This window comes from Lutra lutra, chromosome 18, assembly GCF_902655055.1.
Source record: "Lutra lutra chromosome 18, mLutLut1.2, whole genome shotgun sequence".
NCBI classification, from domain to species: Eukaryota; Metazoa; Chordata; class Mammalia; order Carnivora; family Mustelidae; genus Lutra; species Lutra lutra.
Genome location: NC_062295.1, coordinates 33,636,808 through 33,662,346, shown reverse-complemented (window position 1 = coordinate 33,662,346; position 25,539 = coordinate 33,636,808). Strand labels below are relative to the sequence as shown.

The 25,539-nt window shown below is 40.6% G+C and overlaps 1 long non-coding RNA gene and 1 pseudogene across 1 annotated transcript; one reads left to right on the top strand and one right to left on the bottom strand.

The window, feature by feature from the left end:
* LOC125090650 (cytochrome P450 3A12-like) overlaps positions 1-21,954 on the top strand; it is a 45,793-nt pseudogene extending 23,839 nt beyond the window's left edge.
* Positions 11,206-24,810, bottom strand: LOC125090651 (uncharacterized). Its single transcript, XR_007124406.1, has 3 exons — positions 24,690-24,810; positions 12,307-12,485; positions 11,206-11,547 (listed from the first exon to the last, which is right to left on the bottom strand). It is a non-coding gene; the product is annotated as an uncharacterized LOC125090651 (long non-coding RNA).
* Positions 24,811-25,539: the final 729 nt, after the last annotated feature.

The window sequence follows — 25,539 nt, the reverse complement described above, 5'->3', positions numbered from 1 at the left end:
AGACATTGCTGCCCAGGGACTCCTAACATCACTCTCTACTCTGTCTTGTGATTACCGTCTTCCCCATTTTCCCTCCTTATGTCCCCTTTAATCGCAAAAATGCATTATTTCAAACCTTTCTAATATGTGCCCATCAGTGCCTCTCAGTACCTCTTTCCCACATGATTCACTTTTCATTAAGAGCCAAAGGTCCCATACCTAAATTTTGTATTAAATATGTCCTTTTGAAAGGTGGCTGTGGGGTGTCGGTGGACAGAATGGGAAGCCATTTCTTTTTTTCTTTTTTTTTTTTAAGATTTTATTTATTTATTTGACAGAGAGAGAGATCACAGGTAGGCAAAGCAGCGGATATAGAGATAGCAGAGACAGAGGGAGAAGTAGGCTCCCCACCCAATGTGGGGCTCGATCCCAGGACCCTGAGATCATGACCTGAGCTGAAGGCAGAGGCTTAACCCACTGAGCCACCCAGGCGCCCCAATGGGAAGCCATTTCTACTCAGTTTTTTCTTTTTCTGCAACTGTGGAGTTTGTTTTGTTTTCTTTTCTTTTTAATGGGGCCAAGTCTTTTCTTTCAGTGCAGATATATATATGTTTCTCTTGATTCTACAGACTTGAAGAGATGTAGAATATTTCTAAACCGGTGTTCTTGGTGCACTGATGGACTTGTGATTAAGTAGAGTGTTCTCTGCTGCTTGCAGTGGCTGCTCCCTTTCAGAGCGACTGGAAGTTTGGTGAAGTAGAGGGAGAGGTACACCGTGGTGCTGGGATGCTCATAGCCAGCATTTTACCTTCTCGCACCTCTTTATCTTCTCTCATCAAGTCCTCAGACACCATGGGTCCTGCTGAGTTGGTGTGGCCCATAAGCAACATGGTAGACTAGAAAGAATACAGATCACTGGGTCACGGCTAGTTGCATTCCCCTGCCACTTCCTATAGTCGATACTGGTCCGCTCTGGATGGTGTCGGTCTTACATCATTGGCCCCAGTTCTGTCCTTAGTATGTGGTTCTTGTGCTTAGCGATAGAAAAGAACCACATGGGAGACCTGGCTAAAAATGGATATTCTTGGGGTGCCTGGGTGGCTCAGTGGGTTAAAGCCACTGCCTTCAGCTCAGATCATGATCCCAGGGTCCTGGGATCGAGCCCCGCATCGGGATCTCTACTGAGCAGGGAGCCTGCTTCCCCCGCCCCCCCTGCCTGACTCTCTGCCTACTTGCGATGTCTGTCAAATAAATAAATAAAATCTTAAAACCCTTTTATAAAATAAATAAATAATAAATAAAATAAAAATAAAAATGGATATTCTTGGTTTCCATCCCTCAGCAACACCAAATCTAGAGGATGTGGGGTGGGACCCAAAAAGCTGAATTTAACTGGCAGTGGAAGCAATATTAGGGCTGGGTGAGACCATGAAGGTAAAAGGTTACACCAAACCATTGTCCCTTGTCCATCCAGGTGTTTTTGAACAAACAGGATGGGACGAGGGGAATCATTCAAGAAATATGACCAGGCTGATGGGAGAGTGAACTTAAGTGCCACTTCAGAAATTTCTATCACTGCTTCAATAGTAAATATACTCGACTCCTACTTCAGCCTTCTGCATTTTACTTTTTTAGACGTGGGTAACACTTAGTACAGTGGTTCTCAACCATTTTTAGATGTGATCGCAAAACCATTTGAAATTCCTCTGTGACATCCAAGAAAGAGTAGGGGACTTGTGGATTAGCTTCCATTTTGTTCTGGCAAATGATTTATAATGGAAAATAAAATGCCAGAGGGCGGTATAATTAAGATTAAAATAAACCTCAAGGGGCCAGTTGCCCCCTGCCTTTTACAGGCATACTGACAGTTAGGAGGTCAGGCTGGATAGGGATGGATCACATACAAAGAGTCAGCTTGGTGTGTGAGACATGTGTCAAAAGGAGGCATGCCCTGCTGCTCCAGGATGTCACCTACATGGAGCCCAAGGAACTCACACTTGGGACCCACATACAAGAATAAACACAAGTAATAAAAAGAAAATACTTTGAAAATGAATTATGCATGTTTCTCTTTATTTCTTCATTTTCTTTGTCCTTTCTTTTCAAATTTTTTTGATCTTACCAAAGACATCTCTTTAGTGGTTAAAAAAAATATTTTCTTGGGGCACCTGGGGGGCTCAGTGGGTTAAAGCCTCTGCCTTCGGCTCAGGTCATGATCTCAGGGTCCTGGGATCGAGTCCCGAATCAGGCTCTTTGCTCGGCGGGGAGCCTGCTTCCCTCTCTCTCCGCCTACTTGTGATCTCTCTCTCTGCCTGCCTCTCTGCCTGCTTGTGATCTCTGTCTGTCAAATAAATAAATAAAATCTTTAAAAAACAGAAAATATTTTCTTTAGTATGTTATAAACTGGGGCACCTGGGTGGGTCAGTCATTAGGCATCTGCTTTGGCTCAGATCATGATCCCAGGGTCCTAGGTTCAAGCCCCACATTGGGCTCCCTGCTCCATGTGAAGCCCATTTTCCCGTCTCCCCCTCCTTCTGCTTGTGTTCCCTCTCTTGCTGTGTCTAATAAATTAATTAAATCTTTAAAAAGAAAAGTTATAAACTAGGAAGGAAATTTTAGAAAATAGGGCAAAGAAATCATTCATAATTCTACCATCACTTTTTGAGCATTCCAAGATGTTGTCATTTGCAGATATATCTTTACATGTGTGTGAACAGTGTATCTACAATTTTCATCTAATATTCTAACATATGTCTTCCATGTGTTTGATATTTCTTTAAAATTATAATTTTTCTTTTCTGGTGGGTAGACTCCCTTGTTCTTTTTTTTTTCCTAGATAATTCACTTGCCTTCAGTTACTTACTAACCCAACTTTCTTTTTGATAATATAGATAAATTATTTGAAATGTTTGAAATACTTCTAAGATATTTGAAATATTCTAAACATGCAAAAAATTATGGAGAATGGCCCAGGAAATACCCATGTACACATCGCCTAGAGTTAACAAATATTTTAATGTTATTTCTTTTTATTTAAAAGATTTTATTTATTTATTTATTTGAGATAGAATGAGAGCAAGTGAGAGAGAGAGGGAGCACAAGGGGGGGCAGCAGAGGAAGAGGGAGAAGCAGACTTCCTGCTGAGCAGGGAGCCTGACGCAGGGCTCCATCCCAGAACCCTGGGATCATGACCTGAGCCACAGGCAGACGCTTAACCAACTGAGCCACCCAGGCACCCCTCTAATGTTATTTCTAATCAGATGTCAGAGTTTGGATTATGTAATGTCAAGATAAGGCCTGGACTTCCAGGCATGGCTACAGCTACAGAAACCGCTATGTTAAGTGTAATCAGCTCTGTTTTCCCGACACAGGTTTTATGATGGACGACAGCCTGTGTTGGCTATGACAGATCTGGACATGATCAAAACAATACTAGTGAAAGAATGTTATTCTGTCTTCACAAACCGGCGGGTAGGCATCAGTTCAGTTTTAATTTACAGATTGATTGATTAATTTATAAAGCTCTTATTTGGAAATAATTATAGATTCATAGGAAGTCTCAGGAGATCCCATGTCCCGTGGCCTTCAGATTATTTCCCCTTAGGTAATAAAACTATAATTTGTATGGAAATGGAAATTGACATTGGTTCTAGCCACAGAGTTAGATTAAGATTTCAAGTTTTATGTGCACTCATTTGTGTGTGTGTGTGTGTGTGCGCACGCGTGCATCTCTGAATATTTATCTTACATGTAGATTTGTGTATCCACCACCCCTGTCACGTTGGAGAGGTTTTCCATCACCAAAAATCTCCCTCTTACTATTCTTTTATAGGCACGGTGTGTAGCTTGTCTCTTCATTGTCCCAGGGTCTTCAGCAAAGCAAACTTTTTTTTTTTAATTAGGCCAGTTTATCCTTTTTTCCTTTTATGGCTTGTGAGTTTGGCATCAAGTTTGAAAACTCTTTACCTAGCCCTAGGTCCTAAGACTTTCTCCAAGTATTTAGTTTTATGTTTTATATTTAATATAATGTCTTATGTATTCTGTTTTACATTTATAATGTAAATCTTATATAGTGTTATGTTTTACATGGAAGTCTGTGATACATTTTGTGTTCTAATTTTTTTAAGTTGTATTTGTATTGAAATATTCAATTAAGTATTCAGTTAATTAACAGATTGTTATTAATGGAGTGCTTTATTAGTTTGAGAGGTAGAGTTTAGTGATTCATCAGTGGCATGTAACATGCAGTGCTCATTACATCAGGTGCCCCCCTTCATGCTCATCACCCACTTACCCCATCCCCTCCCCCACCTCACCTCCAGCAATCCTCAGTTTGTTTCCTATAGTTAAGAGTCCTGTTATTTGTGAGGTGTGAAGTTTAGGTCAAAGATCTTTGTTTTTGGCCAATGGACGTCTGATTGCTCTAGCCCCATTTGTGAGAAGACTACTTCCTCCACTGAATTGCTTTTGTACCAGGATCAAAATTGAATTGGGCCTATGGGCGTGTATCTGTTTCTCATTCTGTGTTTCTGTTCATTGATCTCTGTATCTCTCCCTCCGCCAGTACCAGGCTCTCCTGATTACTACAGCCATATAGTACGTCTCAGCATCACGAGCAGTGATTCCTCCCTTTTGTTTGTTTGTTTGTTTGAATCGTGTTAACTATTTTAGCTCCTTTGCCTTTCCATACAAATTTAGAATCAGCTTATCTTTATGAACAATTTGCTGAGATTTTGATAAGAATTGATTTAAACCCATAGATTAGTTTGAGGGAAATCTATGTCTTTACTAAGTCCTATCTTTCAAGGCATGAACACCGTATGCTCATTCATTTATTTAGGTTTTCTTTGATTCTTTTCGCCAACATTTAGTTCTTCACGTAGAGACCTCACAAGTATTTTGTTAAATGAGCACCTAAAGTATTTCCACGTCTTTGGGTGATTATAATTGTTACTGTTTTTTTAATGTGTTTTGACATATTTGTTAGGGTCCGTAATCAAAGGAACAAGATTGATACAAAGCGAAGGTCAAGCAAAGCTTTATTTCGCGTCAAGGACTGGTCGGGGCGTCTCTTACAAAGAGGCGACCTCTCCCAGCCTCACAGACTAACTTTTATAGAGGTGGTTGAGCCTGGCTACACACAGGTGGCCAATGAGATTACAATACACAGAGAAAACTGCACAGTCATGCTAGGTCACACATGGGCGGACAATTGAATTACAATTTACCCTAGTAGATATTTGAACTAGCCTATCACCTTGGTCAGAATTGGAAAAGGCGGGGCCCACTCTCCTTGGTAGCTAAGGAGACAGTATGCGTGCCCCGCTGATTGGATGTCTCCACCTGGCCTAACCCCCCCTTGTATCTGGGCTTTGCAAGTAAGTTCCTCTGGGAGGGGTAGGTTCAATCTAAGTTTGCTGCATAGGGTCAATCTAAGTTTATTGCATAAACAACAAAATGGCTCCCTCTGGCTAAGTAGGCCCTTACAATATTCGTTTTTGTTATATAGAAATGTGGTTGATTTTTTTCTTTTTTTTTTATTAACATATAATGTATTATTTGTTTCAGGGGTAGAGGTCTGTGAATCATCAGTCTTACACAATTCACAGCGTTCACCATAGCACATACCCTCCCCAGTGCCCATCCCCCAGACACCCCATCCCTCTCACTCCCCCTCCCCTCCAGCAACTGTCAGTTTGTTTCCTGAGATTAAGAATCTCTTATGGTTTGTTTCCCTCTCTGGTTTCATCTAGTTTCCTTTTTCTCTCCCTTCTCCTATGATCCTGTGTCTTATTTCTCAAATTCCTCATATCAGTGAGATCATATGATACTTGTTTACTATGATCACCATGCAGTACATTTAGTCTTCAGATATTTTTCTTCTTATAACCAAAAGTTTGTACCATTTGATTAACAACTGCCCTTCACCCCCCTCTCTAGGTTCTCATAACTATCATTCTATCCTCTGTTACTGAGCTTGGTTTTATTTTTAGATTTCACTTACAAGTGAGATCATATAGTATCTATCTGTCCTTCTGTGTCTCATTCAGTTGTACTTATTAGCAATGTTGTCCTCCAGGTTTATCCATGTTTTTTGGAGAGCACAGGATTTCTTTTTAAGACAATGATATTCCATTTTCTTCTCTTTTTTTAATTTAATTTTATTTTTTCAGTGTTCCAAGATTCATTGTTTATGCACCACACCCAGTGCTCCATAAAAATTCCATGTTCTTTATGCATTCATCTGTCCGCTTACATTAAAGTATATATTAATGGGTATGGGTAAGGATTTACTATTGCATTTCGTTAGTCCAAGTTTTTCATAGATCACTTGTTCCTTCTTCCTGTCTTCCTTTGTGATTACATGGGTGTTTTTTATGGGGGAATGCTTTCATTCCTTTATTTTTGCCTTTTCCATATCTACTCTAGGTTTTTGCTTTGCAGTTACCAAGAGGCTTACATGAAACTTTTTATAGTCTTATAGATATAGCACCCTGTTTTAAGCTCATAAGAACTTAACTTTGGGGATGCCTGGGTGGCTCAGTGGGTTGGGCTGCTGCCTTCAGCTCAGGTCATGATCCCAGGGTCCTGGGATCGAGTCCCATGTTGGGCTCCTTGCTTGGCGGGGAGCCTGCTTCTCTCTCTGCCTCTGCCTGCCACTCTGCCTGCTTGTACGCACTCTCTCTCTCTCTCTCTCTCTGACAAATAAATAAAATCTTTAAAAAAAAAAAAAACTTTGTTCTCATTCAAAACCTCAGTGCTTTTACTCCCCCTCTATTTTATGTATTTGAATTCACAATTTACATATATTTATACCATGTATCCATAAACAAATTCTTATAGGTATTTTTAATTGTTTTATCTTTTACACTTGAGTTATAAGTGATTTGTATATCACCATTACAATATTACTGTATTCTGAATTTGAGTATATATTTACATTTACCAGTGAGTTTTGTACTTTCATATGATTTCATGTTACTAGTAAGTGTCCTCTCTTTTCACCTTAAAGAACTCCCTTTAGTGTTTCTTGTAAGGCAGCTTTAGTGGTGATGAAATTTTCCACTTGTGTTTGTCTGGAAGTGACTTTCTCTCTCCCTCAATACCTGCTTTTCTGGGTAAATTATTTGTGGTTGCTAATGTTTGCTTTTGGGGGTTTTTTGTTTGTTTGTTTCTTTTACAACTTTGAATATTTTATTTCACTCTCTTTTGGCTTTCAAGATTTCTGCTGCTAGATCCACTGAATAGCCTTGTAAGTGTTCCCTTATCTGTGATGAGCTCCTTTTTTCTTGCTGCTTTCCAGGTTCTCTGTCTTTGATTTTTGACAGTTTTTTAATAACATGTCTTGGTGAAGTCTTTTTGGGATTCAATCTGATTGGGGACCTTTTTTTTTTTAATTATTATGTTATGTTAGTCACCATACAGTACATCATTAGTTGTTGATGTAATGTTCCATGATTTGTTGTTTGCATATAAAACCCAGTGTTCCATGCAATATGTGCCCTCCTTAATACCCATCACTGGGCGAATCCATTCCCCCACCCCCTCTCCCATAAAACCCTCACTTTGTTTCCCGGAGTCCATAGTCTCTCGTGGTTCGTCTTCCCCTCTGATTTCCCCCCCTTCATTTTTCCCTTCCTTTTCCTAATGTCCTCCATGCTGTTCCTTATGTTCCACATGTAAGTGAATTATGCTGAGTGAAATAAGTCAAGCAGAGAAGGACAATTATCATATGGTTTCACTTACATGTGGAACATAAAGAATAGCGTGGAGGACATTTGTTGACTGGGGACCTTTAACCTTCATATTCCAGATTTCCATATATTTCCCTAGGTTTGGGAAGTTTTCAGCCATTGTTCCTTTAAGTAAGCATTCTGCCTACTAAATTTTGTCCTAGTGGGACTCCTGTAATGTATTGTTTCACTTGGTGATGTCCTGTAAATCCTGCAGGCTTTCTTCCCCAGTTATTTTCATGTTTTTCCCTGGCTCTGACTGTGTAACTTCAAACGCAGAGAAGTGTGATTGGCTTAGGCAGTTGGGGTCCACAACATCAGCAACTGCTTGGTCCATAGGAGCAAGAGCTGTGGGGGCTCATTGTGGCCGTGTTGCTATTTGCCTGTTCAGTAGCACCTCCAGATACAGCGTCAGTGGACTGGGGCAGGCAGAATGGTGGCCACGGTTGGTGCTGCACACACATTCACCTGTGGGCACTGAATGGAGGCACATGCCCCAAATGAGGGCTAGGCCCAGCAGCAGGGGCCAAGGACAAATGCAGGCACATAGGTAGCACTGAGTGCTGTCTGTCTGCACTCTTGTGACTTCAGGGGCTAGCCACTGTTGAATGCATGGCACTGGGGCTTGTGACCAGAGTTCAGGCTGGCAAAGTACAGGGTTTAGCTGTGGACTCATGTGGCAGTGCGGTCCAGTGACAGGAGTCAGGCCTGGCCTTAGGCACCTGAGAAGCTGCTGAGACCTGGGCTGGTGTTGTACCTATGTCCAGTCACAGAGGCCAGGGTGGCTTCTGGTGCAATTTCCAGGGCTCAGGGTGCTAATGGTGGTGCTGGCTGAGGCAAGTCCAGTAGGGGCAGAGGGAGCAGAGCTGGACTCAGGCAGCTGGAGTCTGTGAATATGAAAACCTGTGAGACCATCAACAGCAAAATCTTAGAGGATGCATGGTGCTGTACCTGCTGTTGGTTCCTTAGCAGCTTAGGCTGCTAAGGTCTTCTGCAGAACAGGACACAGAGAAACATGGTCACTCATGCCAAGTGGCTAATGCTGGTCCTGTCCCTCTTTGTTCCTAGCTGTGTCTAGATGTGTCAGCCATGCCAGTCTCTGGGTGGGGTGAAACCAAAGTGCATCATTTGTACCATGCCCTGAAGGGGTGGGGCCAATGGCCACTCACCCTTCTGCCCATTTACCAGGAAGGGGAACTATCTCAGGTCAGAGGGTGTCCTCTTGGTGCTGGGCAGTGCCGGCCTGGGTCATGGGGTGATGCAGGCAAAATGAAGCTAATCTCCCTACTTTTCTTGTATAGTTCTTCTCAAGAGTTTTGCCCCAGGAGTGTTGTTGAAACTCCTTCAATAGACTCCTAAGCTCTTAGGCCTATTTTTGTGGATAGCTGTCTGATTGTTGTCCTTTGTGGGGTGACAGAGGCTGGAGTGTCCTGTTCCATCATCTTCGTGATATCACGTCAGTCTTTCCTCACTGAGGTAATGTTAGGTGTAGGGTTTTAGATGCTCTTTATTAAGCAGAGAAAGTTCCTTCTGTCCTTTGTGAATTTTTATCATGAATGCTTAGAGTTTGGGAAGATGGGGGAAAGATTGGAGATAGTTAGCTTGGTAGGCCAGTCCCAAGCTGAGAAATAGAATTATCTCTTTTTCCTTCTGTCCCTTTGGAGAAATACAGGGGGAAAAGATCTCCACGTAACTGTACCATTTCTTCACAATAACATATAGATTCCTAATGGTTTTAGTCTTCAGTACTATTTTTTTTAAATATTTTATTTATTTATTTGACAGACAGAGATCACAAGTAGGCAGAGAGGCAGGCAGAGAGAGAGAGGAGGAAGCAGGCTCCCTCCAGAGCAGAGAGCCCGATGCGGGGCTCGATCCCAGGACCCCGGGATCATGACCTGAGCCAAAGGCAGAGGCTCTAACCCACTGAGCCACCCAGGCGCCCCTTTAGTACTATTTTTTTTAAAGAATCAGTATATCAAGACATCTGTTTTTCCAGATGTGCATGCTGTACATATATGTAAAGACTGAACTGCTCTGAGGCAAGATGCATTGCCAGTCTATTTGGCTGCCTTCCATCTTTGCAATTCTACTCTGCATAGCTTAAGAGAATGTACTAGTTGTTAATTGTGTGTATTCCCCTAGAGATATAGTTTCCCTACCAAATTATTCCATCCCATCTTTATATTGGAAAGGAAACTGGGACATAAAAGCTGGAAAGCATATCAGGTGGCTGGATGCCTCCTTCAGCCTTGCAGGAAGCTAGGCGTTTGAGATAAATATCTATTAAGCATCTAGCATATGGCCTGCTATTAAATAGGCTGTCACTAAATATTTGGTGAGTAATTCACACCTATTTAACAGATTTTCTACAAACTTGGAGATCTCCAAAACTTATGTGGGGTAAAATGTGTTTTTCTTTGACTAGTTTCTTGGTCCAGTGGGATTTATGAAAAATTCCGTCTCTATGTCTGACGATGAAGAATGGAAGAGAATATGAACATTGCTATCTCCAACCTTCACCAGTGGAAAGATCAAAGAGGTAAGAAAGAAGAGGATTTCAATTAAAAAGTTAAGGAATACATCTGGGGACAGGTAGGAAATAAGAACATACTCCATTTCTAAGGAGTAGTCTGCTATATTTGGGCTTCCTAAAAATGGTCTTTTCTCTTTCTGTCCTAGAAAACACATGATAAGATTTATCATTAAATGTCTCTTACTCTGGCTGACTTATTTTGCTTAGCATAATATACTCTAGTTCCATCTGCATTACTGCAAATGGCAAGATTTCATTCTTTTTGAGGGCTGGATAATATTCCATTATGTAGATATGCCACATCTTTTTTTTTTTTTTTTAAGGATCTCACTTATATGTGGAATTTAAGAAAGAAAAAAAATAAACGTATGGGAATAGGAAAAAAGAAAAAAGGAGAGAGGGAAGCAAGCCATAAGTGACTCTTAAGGAGAGAACAAACTGAGGTTTGATGGAGGGAGGTGGGTGGGCTAGGGGCTAGATGGGTGATAGTTACTAAAGAGGGTACTTGTTGTGATGAGTACTGGGTGTTGTATGAAAGCGATGAGTCATTGAATTCTACTCCAGAAATCAATATTGCACTATATATTGAGTAACACAATTTAAATTAATTAAACAATTAATTAAAAATAATTAATTATGGGGCACCTGGGTGGCTCAGTGGGTTGAGGCCTCTGCCTTTGGCTCAGGTTGTGATCCCAGGGTCCTGGGATCGAGCCCCGCATTGGGCTCTCTGCTTGGCGGGGGCCTGCTTCTCTCTCTCTCTGCCTGCCTCTCTGCCTACTTGTGATCTCTCTGTCAAATAAATAAATAAAATCTTTTAAAAATAATAATAATTATTATATTTTTATGTATTTTATATATTTATATATAATTTTTATACATATAATTAATTAAAAATAAAAATAAAACAATTAATTTTTAAAAATTAATTGAGTAAACACAATTTAATTTTTAAAAAAAGTCCCATACTGCTCCATGTTTGTGAAAGCCAGATCATTCTGGGACTTGATTTTCCAATTTAACTTCAGGTGGTGGTATATTTTGTGTATAGATGTTCCCCATCATTGGCCAGTACGGAGATATGTTGGTGAGGAACCTGAGGAAGGAGGCAGAGAAAGGCAAACCTATCAACTTGAAAGAGTAAGTAGGAGTCCAGTTGCTGGGATTCCAACTCTGTCATGACACTTTCCAGCTGCTGCCATAAAGCCCAGTTCTCACTGTTGAGTTACTCCAGCAAACAAGCTGAAGTAGGCGTGTGGTGTTAAACTCCGATGGGCTAGCCACGAAGAGGTAGCTCACCTAGAAAGGCAGGGCAGCCAGAAGAGAAAGGATTGGCTCCTGCTTTCGGGAGCAAGGATTAAATTATCGACTTAATTGTCACTTTGGTTATTCTGGAAGACCAAAATACATTCTTGAAATGAAGAAACAGAATTGTACCGAAGTTTTGAGAGTAGAATGTGTGCAGTGGTGGGAGGGGAAGGTACATACATATCGGCAGGCAGTGGGTGGGGCGGAAAGTTACAAGGTGGAATATGGAACAACTTTGAAAAGTTTCATGATTTGGGGTGCCTGGGTGGCTCAGTGGGTTAAGCCTCTGCCTTCCACTCAGGTCATGATCTCAGGGTTCCGGGATCGAGTCCCACATCGGGCTCTCTGCTCGGCAGGGAGCCTGCTTCCTCCTCTCTCTCTCTCTGTTTGCCTCTCTGCCTACTTGTGATCTCTCTCTGTCAAATAAATAAAACCTTTAAAAAAAAGAAGTTTCATGATTTTTTTTGGTGGATATTTGCAAAATGCTAAATGTTAACTTTTGTTACCACTTTTCCTTCCTTCAACCTCAAAAGAGCTAAAGTCTTACACACAGGGTATGGGTTGGCTGACCACAGGGCGTGGGTAGTCATTTATTATCTAAATTTGGGTATTTTTTAATCATGCAGGAATAACTGGTATACACTGGGTTGTCCTGTGAAAACGAGGAGCATATGATCACTTAGTTATGGGCTTCCATGAACCAGTTTTGGAGTGACCTACTATTTTTCTGGGAACATTCAGAGTTCTTACATTTTCCAGAAATGAGTGAGTCCTCAGAGCAATCCCAGTTCAGTGGAGATGAGACAGAGTGGGTCTTTCAGGAGCCTTAGCAGGGGTGTAGGGAAGAAAGGATGGTGTTCCTGGCAGTGCAGAACAGGGTGTTGGTGTTCTGTGGTGTGCTGAAGAGGAATCAGCTTTGAGCACAGATACTGTGGTGAGAGAAGATCCAGATCAATTTCACAGTTCGTGGCCCCATGAGGAAGAGTTAATTATCCCACCACTTGTCCTGCTCAGACACAGTGCTTATTCACCTTCTGCTGCCCATACTCAAAACACACTACTGTAATTTATCCGATTTTGGGTCTCTATCCCACCGTGTCTGAGCTCCTGGAGCTCAGAGATGTGTCTAACATGTCGCAGTGTCCCCATCACCCCTAGCACAAGGCCAGCTACATCACTGGAACCTCACGAGCACTCATGAGTGAGTGTGATGGCATCTAGACTCTTCAGATGATGCAGCAGCTGGTTCTGAATGTGTGGCTTTTGTCTTGTCTGGACGTCGGAATCTATGTGCACTTTTTGCTGCATGTGTTGGATTAAGATAGTAAAGAGGTGGTGATTTTAATTACACATGTTTTTTCTTTCTCTCACAGCATCTTTGGGGCCTACAGCATGGATGTGATTACCAGCACATCGTTTGGCATGAACATCGATTCCCTCAACAACCCACAGGATCCCTTCGTGGAAAATGACAAGAAGCTCTTCAGATTTGAGTTCTTTGACCCACTTTTGTTCTTAATATGTATGTATACTACTGTTTTTTCTTTTCTCTTTCTCTTCCCTTCCTTCCTCCCTCCCTTCCTTCACTTTTTTCTTTCTTTCTACAATAGCTTTATTGAGATATAATTCACTTACTATATGTGTTACCCATCTCGAATATAAAATTCAATGGTTTTTATGACCTCAGTATCTATCAATGAATGAATGTAGAAAATGTGTACACACACACACACGTATATACATACATACACAATGAAATCTATTTAGCCATAACAGAAAGGGGATCCTGTATTTGTGACAACATGGATGGAACTTAAATAAGTTAGAGGAAGACAAATGCTGTATGGGCTTACTTCTATATGGAATCAAACATCCCCCAACCCCTGAAACCAACTTCATACAAAAACAAGGTGAGATTTGTGGTTACTAGAGGCAGGAGTTACAGGGGTGGGAATTGAATGAAGGTGATGAAAAGGTACAAAGTTTCGATTATAAGATAAAAAAGTACTGGCTTGTAATGTACAACAGGATAAGTATAGTTAACACAGCTGTGTGAAGAGTTTCAAAGTTGCTACGACAGTAGATCCCAGAAGTTCTCGTCACAAGGATTAAAAAATTTTATTTTGTAAATACATGAGATGATGGACATGTTATTGTGGTAATCATCTCTTGATATATGCATGTCAAAGCCTTATTCAGTATACCTTAATTTGTATAATACTGTGTATCTGTAAACTCAAATTGAAAAAAAAAAAGGTTTTGGTGCATTCAAAAATATGGGCAACCATTACTATAGTCAATTGTTAGACCATTGTTGTCAACTCAGAAATCTGTACTTTTTTACTATCACTACTTACATTCCTTAGTCCTAAGCAGCCAGTAATCTTTCTGTCTTAATAGATTTGCTTCTTCTGGATTCTTCATAGAAGCGGAACCATAGAACATCTGATCTTTGTAGCTGCCTTCCTTCATTAGTGTAATGTGTTCAAGGTTTATCCATGTGGCACCATGCATCAGTACCTTCTTTCTTTTTATGGCCAAAAAAATATTCCATTTTGAGGACATACTGCATTTTATTTATCCTTTCATCATTTGATGGACATTTGGGTTGTTTCCAGCTCTTGGCTATTGTGAATAGTGGTGCTATCCACATTCACGCACAGGTTTTTGCTTGGTTACCTGTTTTCAAGTCTCTTCAGAATGTACTCAGGGGTGGAATTGCTAAGGTATGTAGTTAATTCTGTGTTTAAGTCAATAAGGAACTGCCAAACTATTTTCCATAGTAGCTACACCATTGTACATTCCCAGTAGTAAAGTGTGAAGGTTCTGATTTCTCCATCCTTTCCAACACTTGGCCAACACTTTTCTGTCTTTTTTAATAATGTCTCTTTAATGATCCACCTTAATGGGTGTGCTCTTGTTTTGCATTTTCTTTTTTTTTTTTTTTTAAGATTTTGTTTATTTATTTGACAGAGATCGAAAGTAGGCAGAGAGGCAGGCAGAGTAGGGGGTGGAAGCAGGCTCCCCGCTGAGCAGAGACCCCAATTCGAGGCTTGATCCCAGGACACTTGGATCATGACCCGAGCCGAAGGCAGAGGCCTCAACCCACTGAGCCATCCAGGTGCCCCTGTTTTGCATTTTCTAATGGCTAGTGAGGTTGAACCACTTTTTATATGCTTGTTGGCCAATTTTTTAAGATTTCTTTTCAGTGTTCCAGAATTCATTGTTTATGCACCACACCCAGTGCTCCATGCAATACGTGCCCTCCATAATACCCACCACCTTGGTGTCATATCTAAGAATTCATTGCAAAATCTGAGGTCATGAACACGCCTGAGTTTTCTTCTAAGAATTTTGTAGTTTTAGCTCTCATATTTGGGTCTTCGATTCCTTTTGCGTTTATTTTTTTTTTATTAATTTTTATTTTTTCAGCATAACAGTATTCATTATTTTTGCACCACACCCAGTGCTCCATGCAATCCGTGCCCTCTACAATACCCACCCACCACCTGGTGCCCCCAACCTCCCACCCCCCACCCCTTCAAAATTCTCAGATCGTTTTTCAGAGTCCATAGTCTCTCATGGTTCACCTCCCCTTCCAATTGCCCTCAACTCCCTTTTCCTCTCCATCTCCCCTTGTCCTCCATGCTATTTGTTATGCTCCACAAATAAGTGAAACCATATGATAATTGACTCTCTCTGCTTGACTTATTTCAGTCAGCATAATCTCTTCCAGTCCCGTCCATGTTGCTACAAAACTTGGGTATTCATCCTTTCTTTTTTCTTTTTCTTTTTTTTTTTTTTTTACAGCTTTATAAACATCTATTTTTATCCCCAGGGGTACAGGTCTGCGAATCACCAGGTTTACACACTTCACAGCACTCACCATAGCACATACCCTCCCCAATTTCCATAACCCCACCCCCCTCTCCCAACCCCCTCCCCCCATCAACCCTCAGTTTGTTTTGTGAGATTAAGAGTCACTTATGGTTTGTCTCCCTCCCAATCCCATCTTGTTTCATCTACTCTTCTCCTACCCCTCAACCCCCCCATGTTGCATCTCCTCTCCCTCATATCAGGGAGATCATATGATAGTTGTCTTTCTCCGATTAACTTATTTCGCTAAGCATGATACCCTCTAGTTCCATCCACGTCGTCGCAAATGGCAAGATTTCATTTCTTTTGATGGCTGCATAGTATTCCATTGTGTATATATACCACATCTTCTTTATCCATTCGTCTGTAGATGGACATCTAGGTTCTTTCCATAGTTTGGCTATTGTAGACATTGCTGCTATAAACATTCGGGTGCACGTGCCCCTTCGGATCACTACGTTTGTATCTTTAGGGTAAATACCCAGCAGTGCAATTGCAGGGTCATAGGATAGTTCTATTTTCAACATTTTGAGGAACCTCCATGCTGTTTTCCAGAGTGGTTGCACCAGCTTGCATTCCCACCAACAGTGTAGGAGGGTTCCCCTTTCTCCGCATCCTCGCCAGCATCTGTCATTTCCTGACTTGTTAATTTTAGCTATTCTGACTGGTGTGAGGTGATATTTCATGGTGGTTTTGATTTGTATTTCCCTGATGCTGAGTGATATGGAGCACTTTTTCGTGTGTCTGTTGGCCATCTGGATGTCTTCTTTGCAGAAATGTCTGTTCATGTCCTCTGCCCATTTCTTGATTGGATTATTTGTTCTTTGGGTGTTGAGTTTGCTAAGTTCTTTATAGATTTTGGCACAAAAACAGACACATAGATCAATGGAACAGAATAGAGAGCCCAGAAATGGACCCTCAACTCTATGGTCAACTCATCTTCGACAAAGAAGGAAAGAATGTCCAATGGAAAAAAGACGCCTCTTCAATAAATGGTGTTGGGAAAATTGGACAGCCACATGCAGAAAAATGAAATTGGATCATTTCCTTACACCACACACGAAAATAGACTCAAAATGGATGAAGGATCTCAATGTGAGAAAGGAATCCATCAAAATCCTCGAGGAGAACACAGGCAGCAACCTCTTCGACCTCAGCCGCAGCAACATCTTCCTAGGAACATCACCAAAGGCAAGGGAAGCAAGGGCAAAAATGAACTTTTGGGATTTTATCAAGATCAAAAGCTTTTGCACAGCAAAGGAAACAGTGAACAAAACCAAAAGACAACTGACAGAATGGGAGAAGATATTTGCAAATGACATATCAGATAAAGGGCTAGTGTCCTTTTGCGTTTATTTTTGTATAAGGTAAGAATTCAACTTCATTCTTTTGCATGTGACTATCCTCTTGTCTCAGCAACATTTTTTGTAAAGACTGTCTTTCTCCATTGAATGGTCTCAGAAACCTTCTCAAAATTCCACTGACCATAAACACATAGGTATATTTTTAGAGTCTAAATTCAATTCCACTGATCTGTATTCCTATCTCTATGCCAGTACCATACTGCCTTGATCATCATAGCTTTGTGGTAAGTTTTGAAATGGGAACTTGGAGTTCTCCAACATTATTCTTTTCATTTTTCAAGGTTGTTTTTGGCTATTCTGAGTCACTTACAATTCCATATGAATTTTAAATTTAGAATGCCAATTTCTACAAAGTACCCAGCTAGGATTCTGACAACAGAATGCATTAATCTGTAGATCAATTCAGGAAACCTTGTCATCTTGACAATGTTAAGGTTTCTGATCCGTGAACATGTGATGTTTCTCCATTTATGCATCTTCTGTAATTTTTCTCAACAACTTTTGTAGTTTCCAGAGCATAAATTTTGCACTTCTTTTGTGAAAGTTATCCTTAAGTATTTTATTGTTCTCAATGTTACTCTAAATGGAGTTTTATTCTTAATTTCACTTTTGGATTGTTCATGGCAGCATATAAACATACAATTGATTTTGTATGTGGATCTTGTATCCTGAAACCCTGCTAAACTTTATCAGTTCTTAAGATTTTTAGTTCATTCCTCCAGATTTTCTATATAAAACATCATGTTATCTGACAATACAGATGGTTTTACTTCTTTATTTCTTTTTTTTAAGATTTTATTTATTTATTTGATACTATTTATTTATTTGATGGACAGAGATCACAAGTAGGCAGAGAGGCAGGCAGAGAGAGAGGGAAGCAGGCCCCTCGCTGAGCAGAGAGCCTGACCTGAGCTGAAGGCAGAGGCTTAACCCACTGAGCCATCCAGGTACCCCTACTTCTTTATTTCTTATATGAATGTCTTTTATTCTTTTTCTTGCCTACTTCCCCAGCTAGAACCTTTAGTACAGTGTTGAATAGAAGTGGCAATAGAGACATCCTTGTTTTGTTTTTACTCTTAGGGGAAAATGCCCAGTCTTTCACTGTTAAGTATGGTGTTAGCTATGAGCTTTTCATGGATGCCCTTTAACAGACTGAGAATATTCCTTTCTATTCCTAGTTTGATGAGTGTAATTATTGCAAAAGGGTATTGCATTTTTGTCAAATACTTTTCCACGCCTATGGAGATGACTATGTTATTTTTGTGTTTTATTCTACTGATATGGTGTATTACACAAACTCACATTGCTGGGATAAACCCCTCTTGGTTATGGTATATCCTTCCTTTGTTTGGTATGTTGCTGGGTTCAGTTTGCTAGCATTTTGTTGAGGGTTTGTGCATCTGTCATAAGATACATTGGCCCATAGTTCTCTTTTGCGATGATACCTTTGTCTGTTTTTAGTATCAGGATAATACCTCCCTCATAGAGTATGTCTGGAAATACTACATCCTCCTCTCTTTGGGGTAGGATTTATTCAGAATTGGTGTTGATTCTACTTTCAATATTTGGTAGTAGAGTTTCTTCACTACTAACTCAGTGTTTTTCTTATCTTTAAGATTGTCTACTTTTTTATGTCCGTTTCCTGTTTGTATCTCCCTGGGAATTTTTCTGTTTCGACTAAGTTACCTAATCTATTAGTATGTTCTTGTTTGTAGTATTACAAGATACCACCATATTATTGTGAGATACCACCTCACACCAGTCGGAATGGCTAAAATTAACAAATCAGGAAACAACAGATGTTGGCAAGGGTGTGGAGAAAGGGGAATCCTCTTACAATGCTGATGGGAATGCACACTGGTACACACACTCTAGAAAACAGTATGGAGGTTCCTCAAAAAGTTGAAAATAGAGCTACCCTATGACCCAACAATTGTACTACTAGGTATTTACCCAAAGAATACAAAAAGGGGCACCTGCACCCCAATGTTCATAGCAGCAATGTCCACAATAACCAAACTGTGGAAAGAGCCAAGATGTCCATCGATAAGTGAGTGGATAAAGAAGGTGTGGTATAAATATACAAGGGAATATTACTCAGCCATCGGAAAGGATGAATAATTACCACTTACATCGACATGGGTGAAACTGGAGGGTTTTATGCTGAGCAAAATAAGTCAGTCACAGAAAGACAATTATCATATGGTTTCACTGATATGTGGAACATAATATGGATCATAGGGGATCCTATGGATTCTATGGATCAAAGAGGATCATAGGGGAAGGGAGGGAACACTGAATGGGAAATCATCAGAGAGGGAGGAGAAAAACCATGAGAGACTTTTATCTACAGGAAACAAACTGAGGGTTGCTGGAGGGGAAGTAGGTGGCGGGATGGGGTAATTGGGTAAAGGGCATTAGAGGGGGCATGCGATGTGATAAGCACTGGATATTACATGCAATTGATGAGTCACTGATCTCTGCTTCTGAAACTAATAATATACTATATGTTAATTAATTGAACTTAAATAAAATAAAATTTTTTAAATGAAAAATAAAATCTTTTTAATGTTAGCACAAATCTCCCCTTTCATTTCAGATGATAGAATTTGAATCTTTTCTCCTTTTCTCTTGATCATCTAGCTAAAGATCTTTTGAAAGAAATCAGCCTTGGTTTCCTTGATTTTTTTTTTCCTATTGTTTTTTATTCTTCATTTCATGAGTTTCTGCTCTTTTCTATATTGTTTGCTTCCATCTGCTTGCTTAATGTGCAGTTTGGTCTTGTTATTTCAGCATGTTTAAGATGGAAAGTTAGATTGTTGGTTTGAGATCTTGGTCCATTTTGAATGTAGACATATAGCAGTTTTTCTCTCTGGTGACTGCTTTTGCTACATCCCTTGAGTTTTGGTATATCATACACATTTTATCAGTCTCCAAGGAATTCCTAAGTGCCCTTTTGACTTCTTCTTTGAACCATTGTTATATAGCAGTGTCTTGTTTAATTTCCACATATTTGTGAATTTCCTAATGTTCTTTCTGTTCTTGATTTCTAATTTTATTCTATTGCAGTTGAAGGGCATACCCTGCATTATTTGCATCCTGACAACAATTTCTTAAATGGTACAATTAAGTGAAGTAGCATATCATGGTCTGGTTTATCCCAAGAGGCTCTAGTCCAAAAGATAAAAGGCTAAGAGATCCAGGAATGTTCTCCTGTTCCTTTAGTCACTCCAGAGATATCCAAGAGGCTGCTGATCTCACTACTGTAGTGGCGGCCTTTACGTATAACTTGCACTGGCTTAGTCCTTGGCTTGAAAGTTGGAGGAAAGGTCATAGAGGGAATGACTCCTAGTTTCAATAACTCCTTGTGTCTTTTGCTTTTCTAATTGGTAGACCAAATTATAATTGCTCTGGGAAAATTTTCCATTTTCACTGTGCTTTCTGTTGTTCTTTTTCCTTACAGTATTCTTTCCATTCCTTACCCCGGTTTTTGATATATTCAATATCTCTGTGTTTCCGAAGAGTGTTACCGATTTTTTTACAAAATCTGTAAAAAGGATGAAAGTCATGTCAAAGATGAACAAAAGGTAAATCTGTTGATCATTAACATGCAGTATTTTACTTTTTGATAATTGAGCTGTGTGCATCTGATGTGTGCTCTTCTATGTATTTTTTTTAAAGATTTTATTTATTTATTTGACAGAGGTCACAAGTAGGCAAGAGAGCAGGCAGGGAGAGAGAGGAGGAAGTAGGCTCTCCGCGGAGCAGAGAGCCCGATGTGGGGCTCGATCCCAGGACCCTGGGATCATGACCTGAGCCGAAAGCAGAGGCTTTAACCCACTGAGCCACCCAGGTGCCCCTCTTCTATGTATTTTTTAGGGTGGGTATAGAACTGCAGTATTCAGATCAGAAGAGTTCTATCATTTTGGGCAGAATGAAGAAGGTGGAGGTTTAGGAGCCAAAGAGACAACAATTAAAATTTAGTAATAAGCATGGCAATTAGTATGTCACTGCATAAAATTTGTTGAGAGAAAAACTACCACTTCCCCTCAATAAATTGTCAGAAGATAAAAATCACTATGTAAAAATCATTTTCCGGGTAGTATAATTTTGCCATATCTTATATTGGCAGACATCCCTTCAATTTCAAGCCTTTACTTTATACATTCTCCAGTGTAGTTCTTATCAGACACCTGGTGTCTGTGTTAAATTTGAGCCTGTGACAGGCTGGAGTGGGCAGGAGACAGCAAGATGGCTGAGCCTGCTTTGCTTTCCTGAGACCTGGCAGCCAGAACAAGGATATATGTAGGACAGGGATACAGGGTTGGGTGCCTCAGGATGTCACTGAAGATTCCAGAGTTCTGGAAGGGTGGGGCATTGGAAGATGCTGACACAGAGGCTGCTGTTTTTTCTGTCCATTCTCTTTCCTTGGTACAGATGTGTGGGCCCTCTTTTGAAAGCAAACAGTGACTTCAGCATATTCCAAGTAAAAGTAAGGGTTATAGGCTTTTTTTAAAATCATTTTTTTAAATTTATTTTCAGCATAACAGTATTCATTGTTTTTGTACCACACCCAGTGCTCCATGCAGTCCGTGCCCTCTCTAATACCCACCACCTGGGTTATAGGCTTTTAATCACTTTTGTTTACATGAGGAAGAATAACTACTACATGGTGGTGAGAGGGACTTCAGGCCCTGTTTAGGGGGTTGTCCCAGCGGTCTCCCCTAGTGACTTGTGTCCCTACTCTACACATGTCAGTGGGCCACTGAACAGGTCAAAGGACATGGTAGATATGAAAATGTCCATAAATTCCCTTTACCAAAATACATGATTCTTAGGTGTCCCTAACACTACAGTAGTGTATAGAGTGAGTTGAATGTTGATTCCAAATCTCAATGTATCAAAATCTGTTTCTTTCCTTCCAGGCACCACCTACTTACGATGGCCTTGTACAGATGGAGTATCTGGACATGGTGTTGAATGAAACTCTGAGATTACATCCAATCGGTGGCAGACTTGAGAGGGTCTGTAAGAAAGATGTGGAGATCAGTGGTGTGTTCATTCCCAAAGGGACAGTGGTGATGGTGCCAGTGTTTACTCTTCACCGAGACCAGGATCTCTGGCCAGAGCCTGAGGAGTTCTGTCCTGAAAGGTACAGGGAACCCTGGAATGGGGAACCCATCCTCATACTGGAGGATATTCTGATATTTCCTTCATATAGATGACAAGCATGTGGTTGTACAATTATTCATTTGGAAATCGTTGTGCTCCTAGAAGTTTTTTTCTTATTACAAAATGATCATTCTTTGTTGTCAATATTTAATAAGCTGTAGACTTAGAAACTATAGAAACAAAGAAAATTATAGTCATGTACAGACCAAATATATTAAAATTATCAATAATGTCATGTATCTCCTTATGGACATATTTCTGTGTATTATAGATTACTAAAAATTAGGATGATATTATAATTTTTTGTTTTGAACTGCTTAATGTAACATTAGACTACAAACAACATGCTATATTTCTGTGTGTGATTATATGTATATGACTTATTTTTTTTTAACCACTATCATCTTTCAGGAAATAGGCCTTTTTTCCCTTTAAGTTTTTCTGTCCTTTCTAGCTCTCTGAATTCACCCTCCAGCCCCCACATTCCATGTTTATTAACCTTGGCCCCTGTTCTTTCTGGCCTTAGTGGGAGAGCAGGACCTGAGTCCTCATCCCTGGCAGGGGGAGCAGCCTCATGGCTGCTCATCTCTGATTCTTTTTGAACTCTTTTATTTCTGTTTAGGATATCACTGATGTCTTCTCTTCTTTTCTCAAGCCCAGTGAGTGTTCTTATGACTGTTGCTTTAAATTCTCCATTAGGCCTATTACATGTATCTGTTTTACATAAATGTCTGGCTGTGGTCCAGGGTTCTACAGGGCCTCAGTTCTGGTGGAGTCGGTGTCAGGTTTCATTTCACAAGCAGACCAGAGCACACCTAGTTAAAACTCACCACTTTCAGGCCAGGGACCAAACATTGCCCACAGCAAGCAAGGAGAGCCTCTACAGACACCTGGCCTGAATGATAGAGCTGCCAAAACACAACAGCAGAGCCCAGGCACCACACACCAGTGACACTCTGTGAAGCTCCAGGCCCTGGGTGCTACATGACCTCTTATTCATAAGGCCATTACTTTCAGGAGCACACACAAGTCCCATGCTATGTGTGGCTGCAGTCCTGTGCTAGCTCTTGGTATCTGGGCTTCATTAAAAGCAAACTCATCTGCTCTCTAGCTGTCTGAGATATCTTCCTTAGAGGGGTCTTGAGCTTTCTCTTCTGGGAATTCAAAGCAGAGTCTGGCTTTGGGCAAAGCTTGAATCCTTAAAAGAGTTGGTGCTTTCCTGTTTATTGTATTGGTGAACAAAATTTGGAGTGAACTTTTTAGAGATCTAGACTTTAAGCTCCTGACTCGAAGCCCTTATGGCAGAGGCCTTATCTTGTTGTGTGGTGTCCCTAGTGCTAGCATCACGTTTACACACAGTACTTGCTGAAAGAAGTCAGAATTGACCAAGTTGTCAGTTCTTTAGACCAGGAACCCTGGTGGTTCCCACAGGTTCAGCAGTCCCCACTCCTGTAGCTTCTTGAACAGAAACCAGAGAGCACTCCAGGTACTTCTCTATATTCACTCAATCATGAGAAGAAGTGCTTACCTATGTGTTTTGGGGACTGGGCCAGAGAGTAAGAAATCCACATATTAAAAAAGGCTACTACAGAGCATTTTTGACACATACACAGGCATATCCTAGAGACACACATCTATGAAATACTTTTAATGCATCATGTGTGCCTGTCACCTGCCCAACAACCACTAACCCATCCACATGCCATTGTAATCCTTCATCTGATTCCCATATTACATTTATGTACATCATCTGCGATCATTCTAGAATGCTCTCCATAACATAAGGACTTTAAAAAATAACCTCACCACAATGCCATTATCACTTTTCCAAAATCCACATTTTCCCTTAATATAATCAAATATTCAGGAATCAGTTTTAAATAAAATATAGGATTAACCTTCAAGGAATTTATACTCTCATGAAGCAGATAGACAGTGATTATACTGATTATACGTATCGGAGAGTTTGACAACACTAGAGTAGCATCATGTGCCCGTGTGAATCTTCTGACTTGTTTTTGAAAGTGAGAGGAGGTACAAGTGGAGACGATAGGGATGAAAAGAGAAAAATAGAACTTAAAATCATGGGGGGTGGGGTGCCTGGATGGCTCAGTTGGTTAAGTGTCAGGTCATGGTCCTAGGGTCCTGGGATTGGGCTCCACTTCAGGCTCCCTGCTCCGTGGGGAGCCTGCTTCTCCCTCACCCTCTGCCTGCCACTCCCTTCTGCTTGTATGCTCTCTCTCTTTCTGTCAAATCAATCAGTCAGTCAATCAGTCAATCATGGGAGGCATTTTCTCTACTTTCTTTTTCCATGAGCATGTGACCAATGTAAGTGGGAGGGGAGGCAGGAATCGACCTTTCCTTCAGTCAGGCTCATTTCCTGCTTGCCTTTCAGGGTGTGAACATCTCACCATCCCAAATGTAATTCTAATGTTTTAAGATAAATCTTCAACAGCATTCATCTCATCTCAACAAGACTAAATGCTCCCATAGGGTATGGGAAATGCATAGGATCTATAATTTACTATGTCACCACAGAATCAGCATAGCAAGATTTCAGTCACCAACCCCCAAAAGTGTGTCCCGTATAGTCCTGGTAAGAATCCCAAATCCCAAACGTGTAGCTCTTATGGTTTCTGTGTTTCACTAACATGTTCCCAACTTGTATTGTGGAACCAGGTTCAGCAAGAAGAACAAGGACAACATAATCCTTCCACATACCTGCCTTTTGGAACTGGGCCCCGAAACTGCATTGGGATGAGGTTTGCGACCACGAGCATGAAACTTGCCCTTGTCAAAGTCCTGCAGAACTTCTCCTTCAAACCTTGTAAAGAAACACAGGTCAGAGAGATTGCTTTCTACATAAATAGTATTTTATTGTTTTTTTTTTTTCAAACTAAGAGATAAGTAATGGATATGTGTGTGTCAGTGGGGAGGGGTCATTTATCCTTAATAATTTGTTCTGTCAGCCAAGAGAATCTATTTGGAGTCATGTGTGACCATTATTCAGCTCATGAGTGCCATGTCTGTGGTTTATGACCACTCAACCATAAGGGTCATCAAGTCAGTTACATAGCTTGACATGCTTATGCACAGACCTTTGAACTTGAGCAATGTTTTAAATTTCTCTCAAGTCCACTGAAAGGAAGGAAACATGTTGTGCATAGTCTTGACACACAGTGATTATCATGACATGACTTTTTTTTGTTGTTTTGGTCTTTTTTAAGATTTTGTTTATTTATTAACAGACAGAGAGCACAGGTAGGCAGAGAGGCAGGTAGAGAGAGAGGAGGAAGCAGGCTCCCCACTGAGCAAAGAGCCTGATGCAGGGCTCAACCCCAGGACCCTGGGATCACAACCAAAGGCAGAGGCTTCAATCCACTGAGCCACCCAGGCACCCCCATGACATGACTTTTGAAGGATGATCTTCTCCACCACAACTTACAGACACTCTCATGACTGTGGTTCTCAACCCCTATTTATACATTGGAATCAGTGGGTTCTTTTGAACTGAAGAACACCTGGGACACACAGAGGGGAGATCATCCCTCTTCTAGGAGAGCATCCTTGA